Consider the following 18,448-nt stretch of genomic DNA (forward strand, 5'->3'; position numbering starts at 1 on the left):
GAATGCACAAGGCATTTTGCTTGTTGGCTTTCTGGAGGGCCAAAGAATGGTAAATCTTATTATGAGAATGTTTTGAGAAAGTTCTGCAGAATTTTAGCAGAAAGACACATGGCAAAGCTTCACCACGGAGACTTTCTCCACAACAACCATGCTCCAGCTAGTTCCTCCGTCTAACAAAGGGCAATTTTGAGAGAATTTCAATAGAAATGTGTTAGGCATCTACCGTTCAATCATTTCTTGGCTCCTTGTGACATCTTTTTGTAACTTAAACTTAAAAAGTCCTTAAAGGGCATCCATTCTTTCTTTAGTTACTAATGTAAAGAAGACTGCATTGACCTGATTAAATTTCCAGGACCTTCGCCCCGGCCTGTGGTATTGTGGTTATGAATTGTATTGCGATCCACATGCATTGTGCTGTGATCCACATAATTGGCAGGTCTGAAACCCCCAGCTGCTCTATGGGAAAAAGACTGGAATAAATAGTTAATGTCTCAGAAACCCACAGAAGGTCACTATCAGTCAGCATTGACTTGATGGCAGTGAGTTTTGGGCGGGGCAGGGGGGTTGTTTGTTTTTTCCCCCCAGTTCTTTGGAGATGAACTAGTTAGTTGATATCATCACTTACAAAAGTGTCCTGAATTTGATTGAGCTTATGTTGAGAAATAAAGTTTTAATTTTTAAAATGTATCTTTTATTCAATTCTCCATGAACATATTGACATTTCCTCATATAAAGACCAATTAAATATTAAACAATAACACTGCAGTGTCTCAGAGACAAGAGACCCAGTTTACACAAAGATATATTACTCAAACAAATAACCAAAAATATAGAGGCATACAAGATTTTTGAGAAAGAAATGGCATTGTAACTATCTGAAAAGAAATTCAAAAGAATGATATTTAGTTACGTTCAACAAATTGAGAGAAAGGTCACAGAAAACACAGGGAAAATCAAGGAAAACACAGACAACATTTTAGAAAAATTCAGGGAAACATTACCTAAACAAACTTACAAAATACATGCAGATTTAGAAACCACACAAAAGAAAAAAACAGAAATCCATCAGGTTAATAGTAAGAATTCAGTAACTGATAACATGTTAGCAAAGGATCGCAACTGAGTCAGCAAAACACGGAATCGGTGAAATGGAGGCAACGTTCTTAATAACAATCAGTCAGCGGAGCAGTCACAAATAAGAACAACAGCAAAACAAAAATGAAAACAGCCTAAGTATGTGGTACACCATCAAGAGGAATAACGAATCTGAGTTTGAAAATCCAAAACAAGAGAAATAAAACAAAGAAACAAACCAGAAGATATTGCAAAAGATTTGTTGGAAGAAAACTTTACTAATATCATGAAAAATGAGAAGATGTGCATTCAAGAAATTCAACGAATCACAAATAAAATAGACCTCAAGAGAAAAATCAGTGATATGTAATAATAAAATTTTCCAAAAATGAAGAAAAAAATAATTCTACAAGTAATTTGGGAAACATGAAAAAATGCCTAGGAAGAAAAGCCAGTAAGATTAAGCTCTCTTCCTGAGCAGTAAGCACGCAGTCCATAAGGAAGGTGGAATTATGTTTAAAACTGAGAGGAAAAAATCAATTTTAACCCCCCCAAAATTATATACCCAGACAAACAGCCATTAAAATATGACAGCAAAATTATGACATTTCCATATAAGAAAATACTGGGAAATTTATAAAAACCTGGCCAACCTTACTAGAAAACTATAGGGAATTCTTCAAAGAAGTAAGCATGGAACAGCCTAAGATTAATGTACATGACAGCCTCACCCAGAAATCAATGCAGAGATATAAATATTCAAAGGAAAATAAACCTATAAGGCTAAAAATAAAGAAGCAGACATATCAATTTGTAAATGAGGTCAATTACAAACCAAAAAGAAGAAATTAATAATGCAAGAAAGACAGTTAATTTTAGATAAAACAGAAATTAATAAAGTATAGGCTAACCTCAAAGAAAGTTAATCAACTTTATAATTAATACAAATATATATAAATATGTTAAACAATAAACACTAAAACAAAGAGATGAGAGAAATTATAAGAAAATCTATAAACAAAAGTAATTCAGTGCAGAAATTTGTATGTAATAAGGAAATCAGCAGAATGACATACACCAAACACCCAAATGAGAGCAAGAAATTCATATCTATCATTAATTGTACTGAAAGTAATCAGATTAAATGCACCAGTCAAGAAACAAAGAATAGCAGAATGTATAAGAAAACAGGACTCATCAGTGTGCAGTTTGCAAGAGAAACATCTTAGACACAAAGACAAAAATGAACTAAAAAATTAAAAAATGAAAAAAAAAATTCAAGCTAATGAAAATCAAAAAAGTCTAGGACTGGTGATATCGATTCAGGATAAAAGACTCTTAGTCAAAACTACAATTGGAGCCATAGAACATTATACATAGAGAAATGGGTAGAAGAAACAGGAAAATCTGGTCATAATAAATTTATATACACCCAAGGGAACACCTTTAAAATACATAAATAAGACTTTAACAGAATTGAAATAAGAATAAAACAACGCCACAATAGATTAATAGATCTTGTTGCTGTTTCCATTGTTAGATGCCATCATATCTGTCACAAAATAAACCTCAATAAATTTCAAAACATAGAAATAATGCAAAGCATCCTTACAGATCACAATACAAAAAAAAATTTTAAGTGAATCAAATGGAACATCATGGGAGAAAAAAAATCAAATACTTAAAAACTGAATAGCAACTTGCTTAAAATGTATTGGATAATAGAAGAAAATCATCTTTAATACAATTTTTAAGAATCTCTTCAGTAAAATGAGAATGAGATAGACAATGTTCTAAAACTCTTTGATGTAGTTTAAGCAGTGTTCAAAGGACAGTTGATAAGAAAAATATGTACACTTTAACAAAAATAAACACTTTTACTCAACTTTTCCAAAAATTAGAATAAAGACCCCAAAGTAAGCCTAGTAGAAGAGATATAGTAAAAATTAGACGACAGGAAAATGAAACAGAAAGCTGGAAAACAGTAGAAAGAGTGAACAACATTACATTTGTTCTTTGAAGGAATTAATAAAATTGACATGCCACTGGTAAATTTAACAAAAGTAAAGAAAGATACAATACATATAACATGAATACAAAAATGAAATATTTGACATCACAACAGAATCAACTGAAATCAACAGGATAAATAACAATATTTATTTATGAATAATGATTCCAACAATTTGACAATCTAGAACAAATTGACAAATTTATAGAGATATACTGCTTACTTACACTAATGCAGATTGAGGTAAAAAATTTGAACAGACCCATTGCAAAAGGAGACATTGAATAAGTCATAAAGAAATTTCCAATAATGACTAAAAGTCCTGGCCCGGAGTGCTTCTCTGGCAGATTCTACAAAACAATGTACCTAACAATAATTCCATTCAAACCATTCGAGAATGTAGAAACGGAGAGAACAGCCATAAATTCATTTTATGGAGCAAGAATGACATGTATACCAAAGCCAGGCAAAAGCCTAATGAAAAAGTATTATACAGCCACAGTAGCCAAAATTCCCTCACGCTTGTAAAACAGCAGAAACATAGACTTTGGAACAGAATTAAGAACACAGATCTAAATCCATTGACCTATGGACAGCTCATCTTTGCCAAATGCCTGGAACTCATTAAATGGGGATGAGACTAAAAAAGGAAATTACACATCTATATCCCACATGAATACAGACACAAAGAGTATCAAAAACATTATATTCAATAGAATGCAACAATATATCAATAACTCATGAACATGTGGGATTTACAACTGGTATGCAAGGATGGTTCGCCATTAGGCAAGGAAGAAATGTAAGTAATCCACCAAATAAATAAAACAAAGAACTAGTACTACATGATCCATGCAAAAAAGGCATTTGGAAAAATCCAAAATTCATTCCTGGGTGGTGGTGGAGGGGGGAAGCAAAATAGAGATAGAAATAAAATCTCTCAATATAGTTAAAGGCACAGATGCAAAACAAAAAGGGCAATATTAGTCTCAACTGAAAAGCCTGATGTTATTCCTCTTGCAAACCACCCTTTCTATTAAATATTGTATTGTAAGTCCTTGCCAGTATACTAAGGCAAGAAAGGAAAATACAAGGAATCTGAATTAACAAAAATAAAAAAAAAACTATCTCTGTTTGTAGATAATATGATTCTATACATAGAACATTACAAAGACTTTGCAAGATGATTATTAGAATTAATTGAAAGATTCAGCAAAGTGGCTGAGTACAAAATCAACATACAAAAATAAGCTTAATTTCTTTACCCTAACAAAGAAACATTGAAAATATCAGGAAACAAAACTATTTACAATAATCACCTCCCAAATGAAATATTTATGAATAAATCTAACCAGGGATAAAAAGGTAAATACCAAAAAAAACAACAAAATACTACTATAAGAAACTCAAAGAATTAAAGAATGTACCAAGCTTAGGTATAAGAAGATTTCATGTTGTGAAAATGACAATAATACTGAAAGTGCTCTACAGATAGAATTGAATTCTAATTCATATAACATCAGCATTCTTTTTTTTAATCATTTTATTAGGGACTCATACAACTCTTATCACAATCCATACACACATCAATTGTGTAAAGCGCATTTGTACATTCATTGCCCTCATCATTCTCAAAACATTTCCTCTCCACTTAAATCTCCGGCATTAGGTCTTCATCAGCCTTCTTTGAGAGATTGAAAAAACTAATCACCAACTCGAGATAGAAAGGAAAGAGACCCTAGATAAGCCAAGCTCTAAGTAGGAGCCTTACACTTTCAAATATAAAAACCTACCACACAATCATAGTAGTCCAAATGGAATGATGCTGGTATAATAGCAGACACAGAGACCCATGAAAGAGAATTAGAACCCAGAGAGAAATCCACGACTTACGGACAGTTGATATTTAACAAACACCTGAACCCACTAGATAGGCAAGAGATATTAGGGGACTTCAAAATTTGTGGGAAAATTCCTTTATCATTTCATTGCATTTTTACACCAACTGCTTGAAGCTATTTTGTAATCTCTCTATCAAACAGTGTTGGCAATATTGGATATTTATTTAAAGAAAAAATTAAACGAGATACATAGCTCACATTATATACAAAAATAAACTCAAAATGGATCAAATAATTAAATTCAAAGCTTAGAATTATAGAAATCATAAGAACAGAAATAGGGACAAATTTAGGGGTCTTAATACATGGCATACACAGGACTCTCAAATATAACTGGAAGCACACCGAGGGAAGCAAACCCGCGAGGTCACCGGCCCCTCCTAAAAATTAGCTGTTTATGAGTTTCAAAAGATTTCACCAAAAGAGTACAACAGAACCCACAATATAAAACAAATTGGAGAACTGTCATACTGGACAAGAAACTAATGTCTAAATACATAGAAAATGTCCACTCCTAAGCAAGCAAGCAAACAAAAAAAACACCTATATTACAATTTGAAAATGGGCAGAAGAGATGAACACACCTTTCACAAGCTGCCATTCAGACGGTCAACAAGCACGTGAAGAAATGCTTGTGATCACTATCCACGGTTAGGTTGTAGGCAGGTGTCTGTAGCACTGGATTATATGTACCCCCAGCTGATCTATGGGAGAAGGATGAGGCTGTCTACTCCCACAACTCTTAACAGCCTTGAAAACCCAACGAGGCAATTCTATACTGTCCTATTCGGTCTCTGTGAATCAAAATGGACTATCAGTGATTTTTTCGTTGTTAGGTATTACAGAGTCAACTCTGACTTATGGAAACCCCATGTACAAAAGAAAACAATCGGGTCGTATGCCATACTCAAAATTGTTAGGTTGATTCAGCCTACTGCTGTGGCCATTGTGGCAATCCTTCTTGTGTTTTGCTCACGCTCTGCTCTAGCAAGCATGATGTTCTTTTCAGAGATTGCTCTCTCCTGATAATAGGTATAAAGAACTCAGGACCAAGTCTCTCCATCCTCGCATCTAAGGAGCATCCTCCCTGTACTTCCTCCAAGATAGACGTTTGTCTTCTCGCAGTGCATAGTCCCATCAATAGTCTCTGACAACACCCTACTTTCAAGGCATCAATTCTTCTTTTGTCTTCCTATTTCTTTTCCAGTTTTCATTTGCAAATAGGTGTTTCAAAATATCATGGTTTTATTCAGTTATGCATTAGTCATCAACATATCCATGCTCTTTAATACTTTAGACTCTAAAATATTAAAATGCCGATTTGCCCTGCAAATGCAATGCTTCTTTTGATTCTCTGACTGCTACTTCCATGAGTGTTCATTGTGGCTACAAGTGAAATCAAATCCTTGACAGTTTTAATATTTTATCCATTTTCCATGTCATTTGTAGAGAGCGGGTTGTTAATGATCCTTCCTCCCATCCTGAATGCACACATTTCTTTATATATTTTAGCTTCTCAGATTATTTGTGCCACCTACAGAATGAATACGTCTAGTGAAAGAACATACGACAAATGGTATAAGCTGAACAAAAGAGAATGAATATTGTATAAGACCACTTTTATTAAAAATCAAGAAAACTTTCACCCAAAGAGAAACATTTTTTAATAGTTATCAGAGGTGAAGAGATAAGTTAGAGTAAATCATTAATTGGATATTAGACACATATTAATTTGCATACAGGGGAATGCAACACACACAAAAAGAAAATCATACAACATTGTTCACAAGATAATATTCTATACCCTATCTTAGTTAGTTATCATTAACTAGGGTCTTAAAACCTGTGAGAAGCCATCTAATCTGCAACTATTGGTCTCTCAACATCTGTAGAAGGTTGAAGAACATCAAAGAGCACAATTAATCCAAAGGACTAATGGACCACATGAAATTCAGCCTCCATGACCCTGAAACCAGAAGAACTAGATGGTGCCAGTCACACCTCCAACTGCTCTGAAAAGGATTACCTTAGAAGGTCCTGAATCGATGGGGAAGGAAAGTGTGAAAGAAAATATAAAATCACACACAAAAAACTATGCTGGATGGAAGTGGGTTCAACCCCCTAGACTATGATTCTTAGGCACCTTTCAGGCCTGAACTGACCTCCTTGGCTCAATTTTCAGCCCAAGAATAGGCAAATCTATAAGATAAGGGTGTACTTTTACAACAAGCAGCCATTTGACATCAAATGGGTAACACTGGCCAAAGGACAAAGTTCAAAAGACAGAAAGTGTTAGGAGAGAAGGTGGAACAGAACAGGGAAGTACAGGAGAGTGGGCTTGGGAGAGTGCCCAATTCAAAAAGGAAAGAGTTATGGTTATGAATTCCCCTTTATGATTAGGATACTAAATCACAAATATTAACCTCAGTTTTTAACCCAAACCTTCCAATCTCAGAGTCAAAGCACTACCATACAGCTTCTCTACAGCCTTTAGAAATATTGGACAGTCTATATAAAGAGCTCTAAGCCTCTACCTGGCTGGACAGTAAACAGAATAGACATGATAAATTGTGAGGTCCTTTCAGCCTTGATAATCTGTGATTTCATGTTGTTGTTTTATGTTAATCAAATCCAACTCATCTTGTGCCCAGAGGACAGAGTAGAGTTCCCCCACATATAATTCTGTAGGCTCAAATCTTTAAGGAAGCAGGTTCCTTCGTCTGTTCTCCTACAGAGCCATGGGATGGGTTTAAACCACCAATGTTTTGGTTGTTCATATCTAAGAGCTTAACCATTTGGCCACCAGGTCTTCTGTGATTATATAGTTTCGTTTTGTTTTTTAAGTGAGTACAGTTTCTAACAATCTAGAAGATGGTAAGTTAATGGCTGAAATGTCTAGAGTTATATTGCTGTATGGTCTTTCTATAGTTTAGAACTTTTCACTTTACAGTCATTTTCCAGAGCCATTTGTTCTAACTACATTTTCCACAAAAGCTTCTTCAATATTATTGAGGTTTTAAACATGAGTTCCAAGGAAAACTACAAAGCTTTAAAGCCAGACATTTACAAATTTGAATCATTATTTTTCCATTTAGTTGCTGCATGACTTGGACAAGTTATTTAACCTCCTCTCAGGTTCGCCTCTATCAAGTTCCTACAGTTTATAATTTTCTGGGCACTGCATCTTTCTTATTAAAAAGTTACCCTAGCAACAGTCTTTTATATGTATCTGCCACAATATCCTTTTCTCCAATGCAATAATTGATTGGTTCATGTATCCTCTGATCAATCACTTTCATGTATTCATTTATTTTAGCAACTTGAAAACGGGACTAAGGAATTGTAGGTTTTGCTGATCTCTTAAATGGAAAATATGTGTGTTCATAGCTTATTTCCATTGGTTGAGGGATCCTAACATACCAATGGGGACAGAAAAGAGAATAAGTTGAGCTGAAGCACAGAGAGAAGTACAGAGACAAAAGTCAAAACATCTTATTCCATGGCTCCTGACTACTTCAGAAGCAGAGTCAATTCCTACACTTGATGGAGCTCTAGGAAAGTTTCTCCTATTTATAACCAAGTGGCCTAGCTTACCCAGCAATTCAAGATCGGATTCCTCGTCCGTAGATCAAAGAAAAGACACTACTCCTTGCAGATAATTACGAAAAGTTAACTAGGTCTTACTTCACTCCGAGCCTGGCATATAGTAAATTTTCCAGAAAGAGTACGAGCTATCCTTTGCAAAACTGAGCTTGCTTATCATATTGATTACTAATTTATTGTTAAGAATTATATCACATGCATTTATTTTATTTAATGTACATTTATAATCATATACCACGTACCAACACTATGCTTGGAATGAGCTGTCTTATCAACCTTGTTAGTTCGTAGTAAGTTGGTTCCGATTTAAATAGACCCCATCTGACAGGCAAGAGCTATTTCATCAGTTTTCGAGTCTGGAATTTCTGGGCCTTCCTTCTTTGGAGCCACTGAATGAGTCGATAAGACTATTAACATATAGAACTTACCACTGGGGGAGGCAGCTGAGCAAGAAAGAAAGCTATGCAAACCAGTAATGTCAATAGAAGGAAATGAACTGGGGCGGTTTCCTACTTCCTCCAGCTCCCAAGGCTGATGCTGTAAGGCAGAAGTCAGACATGCCTCCACCATCCAGCCCTTTTATCCTGTTAACACCAAACACCCCTCTATGTCATTGTACTTCTGTGGCTGGGTTCAGTCATGTATTGCAATGACCACATAGACCTCACAGACAATATTCTGGATTAAGGCTTTTATTAACATGTTACAATTCAGGTGAGAAATTCTCAGGACCAAGTTGTTCACTCAGAACAGTCTCTTTTCTGTCTTGTAAGACAGGCCTCTCTCTGGCCTTCAGCCTCTTGGCCTGGTCTGTTTTATTAGGTAATGTTACAAAGCTCTTTTAGGGCTGCTAATAAATGCCCAAAGGACATACCACTCTGCTATAAGCCTCAACCTGAAGACATTCAGCTCCAGCTCTGTTATTCAGCAAACCCATCTCCACCAATTAAGTGCCTACAGGCACCTACTCCACAATCCAGCCTTTTGTCCAAAAGCACTCAGCTTTTGTTGCTCTGTGGGCTGGGAAGTCCACAGCTCTGTCTCAGGTTCTATGAGTTTTGCTGCTCTTCGGCCACTCCTCTGGTATGAAAGCTGTCTCCTGAATCAAGGAAACTGAATGAGAAAGGACCTCCAAATTCAAAGGATGCACTCCACTTTTGATTCTTCTCTCTCACAGGTAGTGAAGGTGCCTCCCCTGCTTCTGAGTTGGCTGATATTTTTACCCAACAAGATGGTAATCAGAATTAATGCTATTAACAACCACTCACAGCTGATATAATTATATCATCTAATCAGCATTGGCTCCTACCTTCTTACTCAGGCAAAGGCAATGACTAAAAGAGCTATAATAAATGAGTCATTACATGGTAAGTACATTGTAATTACTATTAGGTGTGGTAGGTGTTAAAGCTGTTGGCTTACTAAAGAAATAAAGAGAAATTATTTATCTATCTAAGGACACCAGAAATAGTTTCACAGCATCATTTACATTCACATTGATCTTGAGAAATAGCCAACAGTCTACCATAGGAAGACATTAAAATAAAAATAAAAAAACCTTTGCAAAGGCCCGTAAGAATGAAATTCCATGGAAGGTTTGAGGAACCTCAGAAAACTTGGTGTGGTTGGACGATTAGGTGGAAAGAAAAGGAGTTGGAAATGTGAGTGGAAAATGTAGTAAGGGCAGAACAAGGAGATATAACAATGGGTAAATTATTGTAAGGAGTATACCAGGGAACACTTGCCATTTACCAAACACCACTCTAGAGCATTGCACATCACTTGTCTACTTTCACTCACTCACTAGGTCTTGGTGCTATCCATGAGGACAATTACAGTAACGGAAAGACCAAGCAGCTTGCCTAAACGAACACAATGCCACGTGCAAAGTCGGGTTTAGGAACCAAGCATTAGGGTCCATAGTTGCCCATCTACGCACTATGCAGAATGGTCTTATTTTCACAGCACCCTGGAGAGGGCTTTAGGGTGAAAAGTATCTTTATCATATTTGTCTTTCTTCCAAAATTAGGCTGTCCTTACTCATCTTTTTTATCGTCAGTCTCTCTTTAGTCGTAAATATCACAGGCTTGGTTTCTGGAGGGGGAAAACAATTTAACATCCTTTAATCTTTGCATTACACCAATAGTCGTCCCTTCTCTATTTGAACAGAGACTCGCCTGCAAAATGCATCATTTTAATAGACATGACTAAAATGTTCAAAAGAGCAGTTCTTTATTACTTCCTGTTTATAAACTCATTCTACTTTAACTTATATGAGCAAAAACCAAAACATTGGAGACTTTTTTTCTGCTTCCTTACTTTGATGGTAAATGAAAATCATGAAGTTTTAGGGGGCATTATTTGGTTCCCTTATTACAGCTATTCATCTTTCTTCTGGGGGCGGGGGAAGAAAGCTGGCTCTATTGAATGGAGATATTTCTGTGAAACCTTCCTCTGGTGACTCATAATCTAAAGCTGTTGAATCCAAGGAAGGCAGCTTTAACCACAGTATTTAATCTTATGCAGACATTTATTGCATAGCTTTTTGTTTTGCCTTGTTTAGTATAAACCACTGGAGAGATGTTTCACGGTTATGTCATTTCATAAAGCACGGTGTGAAGTAGAAAATGCTAGATAAGAAAAGGCCCTTCCTCTTTAAGAACTCTGTCATAAAGCTTGCGTTCTATAAAGGACTTGGAGTATTAAACAATGACATTAATGCTTTACTATTAACAATATAAATAACAGTGGCAAATATGGCCAGTGGAGAGAGCAGTGGTTGGAAGGTTGCCTCGAGTCAGACAAACATGGTTTTTTTGGGGTTTTTTTTTTTTGTTTATTTTCAGCTCTGACTCTCAGGGGCTATGTTCCCTTGAGAAAGTTACTTATCCTGTCTCGGGTTCCTCATCTCTAAAATGGGCATAAGCGTAATCTTTGTTTCATAAGGCTACTGTGAAGGTTAAATGATAGGCTAAAATGAAAAGCTCTTAACACTTTGTCTGGAACATAAAACACATTTATTAAACATAAGCTACTTTTGTTGTAAGTAGGAATATAATTTCTTGAGGATATCTGATGATGCAGTGGTTATGCATTGGACTGTGATCTGAAAGGTCAGAAGTTCAAAACCATCAGCCACTCTGCTGGAAAAAGATGGTGCTTTCAATTCCTATAAACAGTTACAGTCTCAGAAACTCACAGGGCAGGTCTACCCTGCCCTAAAGGGTCGCTGTGAGTGAACATTGACTTGATGGGAATGAACTTTTTTTGTTGTTTGTTTCTTTTGTTCTTTAGTATAATGTATGGAAATCTACAAGTCTTACCCTTCAGGATCTCTAAATATATTAGCTATAATCTTTAACATAATCTTCAAACCAAAACGCACGGCCATGGAGTCAATTTCAGCTCACAGCTACCATATGGCATGGGATATAACTGTTCCTTAAAGATTATGAGGCTACAAATCTTTACAGGAGCAGACAGTCTCATCTTTCTCCCTTGGTGAGAATGGTGGGGGGTTAAGGGGGGAGGGAGCGTGGAACCGCCAACATTGACATTAGCAGACCAACACTTAACTCACTGCACCACTGTGTTAGTCTGGGTACTTTAGAGAATCAAATCCACAGAAACTCATATGTGTAAGGGAGTTTTATATAAAGGGTAAGTGTGCATCAAGAAAACATCCCAACTCAGTGCTGCCCAAGCCCACAAGTCCAACATTAACCCATATGTCCAACACCAATCTACAAAGTCCTCCTCCATCTCACAAAATACACACTATGATGCTGACTGCAGGAGGAAAGCTGAATCAGTGAATGTGTAAGCATCTCAGTGCTGGCAGGGGTCTCCACATGGCTGCTCCAGCACCCAGGGCTGCATCGGGGTAAGTCCATGCGGCTTCTCCTCAGGGATGTCTTACAGGAAGTGGGTCTTGCACTGGAGCACAGAACTGGCTAATGCAGCTGTACCCTGGTCCTACCATCACAAAGCAAGAAACCCGAGAACTAGAAAGGTGAGGCTCACCAAGCCATTTATCTCTCCACCCTTCAATTAACCCCACATGTGTTTATCAGCCAGGTTGGCACAATAAACAACCTCAATCCACCCCTTGCCAATTTGGCACCTATACATAATTCTTTAGCTTCATGATTGCAATGAAGTAACATTTACACATTAATCCTATAATCCTGTGAATATGCTCCCCAACCTATGAAAGTTTGTAACCCAACTACTTCATGCCATTATCTCCCCAACTTTGGGCATCCAATTTATATACTGCCCACTTACATCAACCCAGTGCTCTGAGGAGTCAATCATTTACCGACATGAAGAGTCTTCATTCCAGTTGGAACCTTGTGAAGTCTGCATCCATAAGCAAAGTCAAATCTGGATAAGCCATCCATAAAGTCAGCAACAATATGCACCAGTTCACAGGCTCAAAAATCTCCATCTGGTCGGGTTCTGGTCAACTCAATGTGGGCTGCCTCACTCAGTCTCTACAGGGTTCCCATTGGTCACCTTGCTTTTAGACCATGGGCTCTCACCAATACTCAATAAGCCCAGGGCCCTCGTGCTAGGTCATGAACTTTAGATCAGTCAATTCCCTCTCATATTCTCCTCTATTTCCTGTAAACCAAGTTCACAGGTGTCAGTACCAAACTCAACCCGTCTCTTAATTGCTGCATTTCTCCCACTTCCACTCAGCAAGTAGATCCAGGTGGTCACCTTGCAAGCATTTTAGCATGCCAACAGGCTCCCTTTAACATTCGGTCCTAGAGGGGAGTTTTCACCATGGTTCCAGATTTTTTCCAGCTTCTGACAAAGACCATTGGGTCCTGAGTACTTCAAAACACTGGGTGGAACATATCTTTTCAAAGCTTTCTTTACACGCATGGCCTAAACCCATCTAAAGACCAAAATTTAATGGCTGAAAGCAAGTGGGCTTACAAGCTTTTTATTTTCATACTTCCCAAATTTTCCCCAGAAAACAACTGAGTAAACAGTGTGGCTTTATCTGACCTCTGGCTAGACAAAGAAGAAAAGCAACCATGAGGGAGAGGTCAAACCAACATGTACTCTCTATCACTAACTACCTCAACCACCAAGGCTTCCATTAGTGTTATCTCCACCTTAGAGAGAATTAGATTATTTGTTCAAGGTCACTTATGAAAGTGAAGGCACCCTATAAAAAAAAGAGAATTTATTCCACGATGGTTGGCCAGAAAACCATGATGCTACAACAAAGTGACCGACAAGTAATGGTGTTTGAGAAGCTGGAAACAGGCACAACTGGATTCAGGCTCTTTGCTTTCCCAAACCTTCCTCCAAATGTCTCCATTCTAAGCTCTGCATCCCTCTTTGGTGCCTACTGATAAAAGTTAATATACGTTGATATAGATGACTGCTGATAGAATCAACACTTAATTGTCACAGTAACCTTAGGCAATAGAAGATATCTTCTTCCTCCAATACCTGCAATACTGGTCATAAATAAGAATTCTGTTTGGCATACTTAAGCTATATAGTGTGCTTAATTCTATAAAGAAGTAGAATGGGAGTGACACTTTGATTGAGAGATCCCATAAAGACTTCTTGGAATAAGAAAAGAGATTCTTAATGAAAAGAGTTCTGTTCATAGTAAAGGATGGGAAATTATATTGAATTCACAAAACTCCAGTAATTATCATACTCATGATAGCCTTTTTCAGAAAGAAATTTTAGTGCTTAACTTTTGTTATATTCTCCTTCACTTGTTAAATTAAAAAATTAACAAGTGAGCACTTATTATAACCTGGGGGTTTTTTTTGCTAGATGTTTAGGAAATATGAAACAAGAGAAGAAAGTAAAAGGTCTTTCAACAGCACTGTGTTGATTTCCAAGAATTGCCAGACCGTATCACCACAAACTTTCTGTAGGCATTGTCGAGCCAGTTCCAAATCATAGCAACCATGTGTACAACAAGATGAAACCCTGTTCAGTCTAGTGCCACCTTCACAATTATTCTTGTGTTTAATGCAATTAAGGCAGCTACTGTGTCAGTGCATCATATCCATGGTCTTCCTCTTTGTCGCTGCTCCTGTTCTTTAGCAAGCATTATGTCCTTCTCCAAGGACCGATCTCTCCTGACAACATACCCAAAATACATGAATCAAATCTTTCCCTCCTTTCCTCAAAGGAGCTGGCTGTTCTTCCCAAGACAGATTTGTTGGTTCTTTTGGGAATCCATGGTACTTTCAATATTCTTCACCAAAACTATAATTCAAATGCACCCATTCTTCTCTGGCTTCCTTATTCAATATCCAACTTTCACTTACATATGAGGTGAATGAATGAAAATACTATGGCTTAGTTCACGTGCATCTTAGTCCTCAAAGTAACACATTTGTTTTTCAACACTCTAAAGAGAGCTGTGCAGCAGATTTGCCCAGTGTAATGTGTCCTTTTGTCTCTTGACTGCTGCTTCCAAGAGCCCTGACTGTGGATAAAGGAAGACAAAATCCTCGACAACTTAAATCTTTGCTCCATTTATCATGGTGTTGCCAGTTGGTCCAGCTGTGAGGACTTTGGTCTTCTTGCCATCGAGTTGTAATCCATAGTGAAGGCTAAAATCCTTGGTCTTCATCAGCAAGTGCATCAAACCCTTCTCATTTTCAGCAAGCAAGCTTGTGTCATCTGCACATTGATGCTGCATTCTTCTTTATACAATTCAGCCTCTCTGATGATTTGCTCAGCACACAGACTGACTGAGTAAATATGGTAAGAGGATACAATCCTGAAACACACACTTATTTTCTGATTTTGAACCATCCAGTATTCTCTTGTTCTGTCACCTAATTGCCTCTTGCTCCATGCACAAGTTCCACATGAACACAATGTAGTGTTTTGATATTCCCATTTTTCTTAAGACTATCTTTAGTTTGTTATAGTCCACACAGTCAAAGGGCTTAGCATAGTCATTAAAACACAAGTAAACGTTTTTCTCTTATTCTCTGCTGTCAGCCAAGATCCATCTGATATCAGCAATGAGATCCCTTGTTCCATGTCCTCTTCTGAATCCAGTCCAACCTCTGGTAGTTTCCTGTCAATGTATTGCTATAAGCATTGGTGGATAATACTCAAAAAATTTTACTTGCATGTGATATTAATGAAATTGTTCTGTAATTTGAGCATTCTTTTGGGTCACCTTTCTTTGGGGTGGGTACAAATATTGATCACTTGCGGCATAGAAGTATAAATGCATTCCTTCTTCATCAGCTTCATCAGGCTCATCATCAATTTCTAGAGCCTTCTTTTGGCTAATGCTCTCAGTGCAGCTTGAATTGCCCCCTTCAGCCCATTGGCTCTTGCTCATAATACTACCTCCTGAATGGTGGAATGTTAATTTCTTCTTTTTTGGTACAGTGACTCTGTGTATTCTTTTATTTTCTTGTGATGCTTCCTGCATCATTCAATATTTTTACCCAGAGCAACACTGAGGATTGCAACTTCAGGCCTGAAGATTTTCTTGAGTTCTTTCAGTTCAAGGCATGCTTAGTGTATACTTTTTTTTTGGAGATTTCTAACTCTAGGTATCCATATATTTCATTACAATATTTTACTTTGATTTCTAGATCTGCCCTTTGAAATTCTCTGTTTAGCTCTTTTATTTTAATATTTCTCTCTGTGCCTTAGGTAAAGCCTTCTCACGGACACTTTGACTTTTTCTTTCTTTCCTGTCTTTTTAATCATCTTTTGTTTTCTTTGTGTTTGATGTTCTCAATGTCATCCCACAGCTCATTAGGTCCTCTGGCACTAGTTTTCGATGCAGTAAATCTGTTCTTGAGATGTTCTCAAAATTTAAGTGGGCTAGACTTTAGCTCGTATTTGTGATCATGTTTTAATTTTCTTCAGCTTCAGCCTAAACTTACATATAGCAATAGATGGTCTATTTCACTGGCTTAATTTTTTCTGCTGTTATAGAGCTTCTCCATGGTTTCTTCTCAGAGATGTATTTTTATTTCTGTGTATTTCCTCTGGAGAAGTCCATATGTATGATGGTCCTTTGTGTTGTTGGAAAAAATAGGAATTTGAGATGGAGCTGTTGGTCTTTCAAATTTCTATCATGCAGTCTCTGACTTGATTTCTATCACCCAGGCCATATTTTCCAACCACTGTTTCTTCCTCTTTCTTTAAAACTTTTGTATTTCAAAAAAAAAAAAAACAACACAAACTTTTGTATTCCAATCATCAATAATTACCAATAAATCTTATTGCAGGTTTGATTAATTTCAGGCTGAAGACCTTGGTAGAATTTTTCAGTTTCTTCATCAATAGCTTTTGTGGTTGGTGCATAAACTTGAATCTTAGTTGTATTGATTGGATTTCCTTGACAGCAGATAGATATAATCCTATCAGAGATAGTATTGTACTTCAAGATAGATCTTGAAATGTCCTTTATGACGAAGAATGAAAACTCATTCTTCTCAATTGTTTCATTGCCAGCATAGTAAACCATGTGATTTTTCTGACTCAACATGGTCAATATCAATACATTTTAGCTCACTATGCCCCAAATGTTGATTTTTCCATAGATTGTTTGCAACTTCCAAGATTTCTAGACTATAACTTAAATATCCATGTTCTGATTGTTGATTAATTTGTGCAGTGATTTCTTCTCATTTGGGGTCATGCCCCATCAGCAAATGAAGGCCTCAAAGGCCTTACTTCAAGGCTTTACGCCATCTTTTTCATTATGGTCAACTCTGCATTGAACAGACAGATCTCCCTCAACAATATTTTCAGAACCCTGGTGGTGTAGTGGTTATGCATTGAGCTGCAATCATCATAATCAGCAGTTCAAGACCACCATAAGCTCCTCGGGAAAAAGACTGGCAATTTTACTCCTGTGAACAGTTATAGTCTCAGAAACCCACAGGAGCATCACTATGGGTCAGCATTGACTCAATTGCAGTAAATGTGCTTTGGTTGGTTCCGATTGCAGGGGCTCATCATCTGACCTTAGCTCTGATGATATTCTGTCTGGTTCTTTTTATGAGGTTTTCAGGACCTGACAATGTTTTGACTCTATCCATAAAGTTCTCCATGGCTAGTTTCTCAGAGGCGGACAGCCTATTCATTCTTTGTAGTCTGTTCTTAGTCTGGAAAACCCTGCTGAAACTTATTCAGTTTGGGTGACCCCTTTGGCATTTGAAATAGCAGTAACAAAGCTACTTCATAGCAACACGCAAGCCACCACAATAAGACCTTCTGAAAGACATGTAGTGAGCCACAAATGTAATGATTCAAAACTACACAAATTTGGCACTTCTGGGAATCAAAAATCCCAAATCTGTTTCCATGGGATAAATTTAAAAATAAGTGGGTTGGTTCCTTTTGGAATCTTGAGAGGAGAATTTATGTCCTTACCTTTTCCACCATCTGGACACCTCATGCACATTTTTTTACTAACTACTTCTCATGGCAGTAACTCCAAAGTTGTATTTCTTTTGCCAAAGCTCCTAGTTCTTCCTCTTTAGTCAAATGTCCCCCTGCCTCTTATAAGGATACCAATGATTACAGTTAAGATTCAACAGGACAATCCAGATACTATCCTATCTCAAAATCCTTAATTGAATCATATCCTCATCACACCTGTAGCCATATGCTGCAATATTCACAGCTTACATATGTAAAGATTACTCACCCACCACAAGCATGGTCCAGGAAGTTGTGACAAGACAAGCTAACAAACATCCACTCTATCAGTTAATGATTAATGCACTTTTTAAAAAGAAACCAGGGTCAGGGGGAGAAAATGTTCGAAAATCAATTGTGGTAATGATTGCACAACTCTTGTCATGATTGAACTATTGAATTGTGT

Source organism: Echinops telfairi, unplaced genomic scaffold (assembly GCF_000313985.2).
Source record: "Echinops telfairi isolate 266 unplaced genomic scaffold, ASM31398v2 ScPeMD7_443;HRSCAF=831, whole genome shotgun sequence".
Taxonomy (NCBI): Eukaryota; Metazoa; Chordata; class Mammalia; order Afrosoricida; family Tenrecidae; genus Echinops; species Echinops telfairi.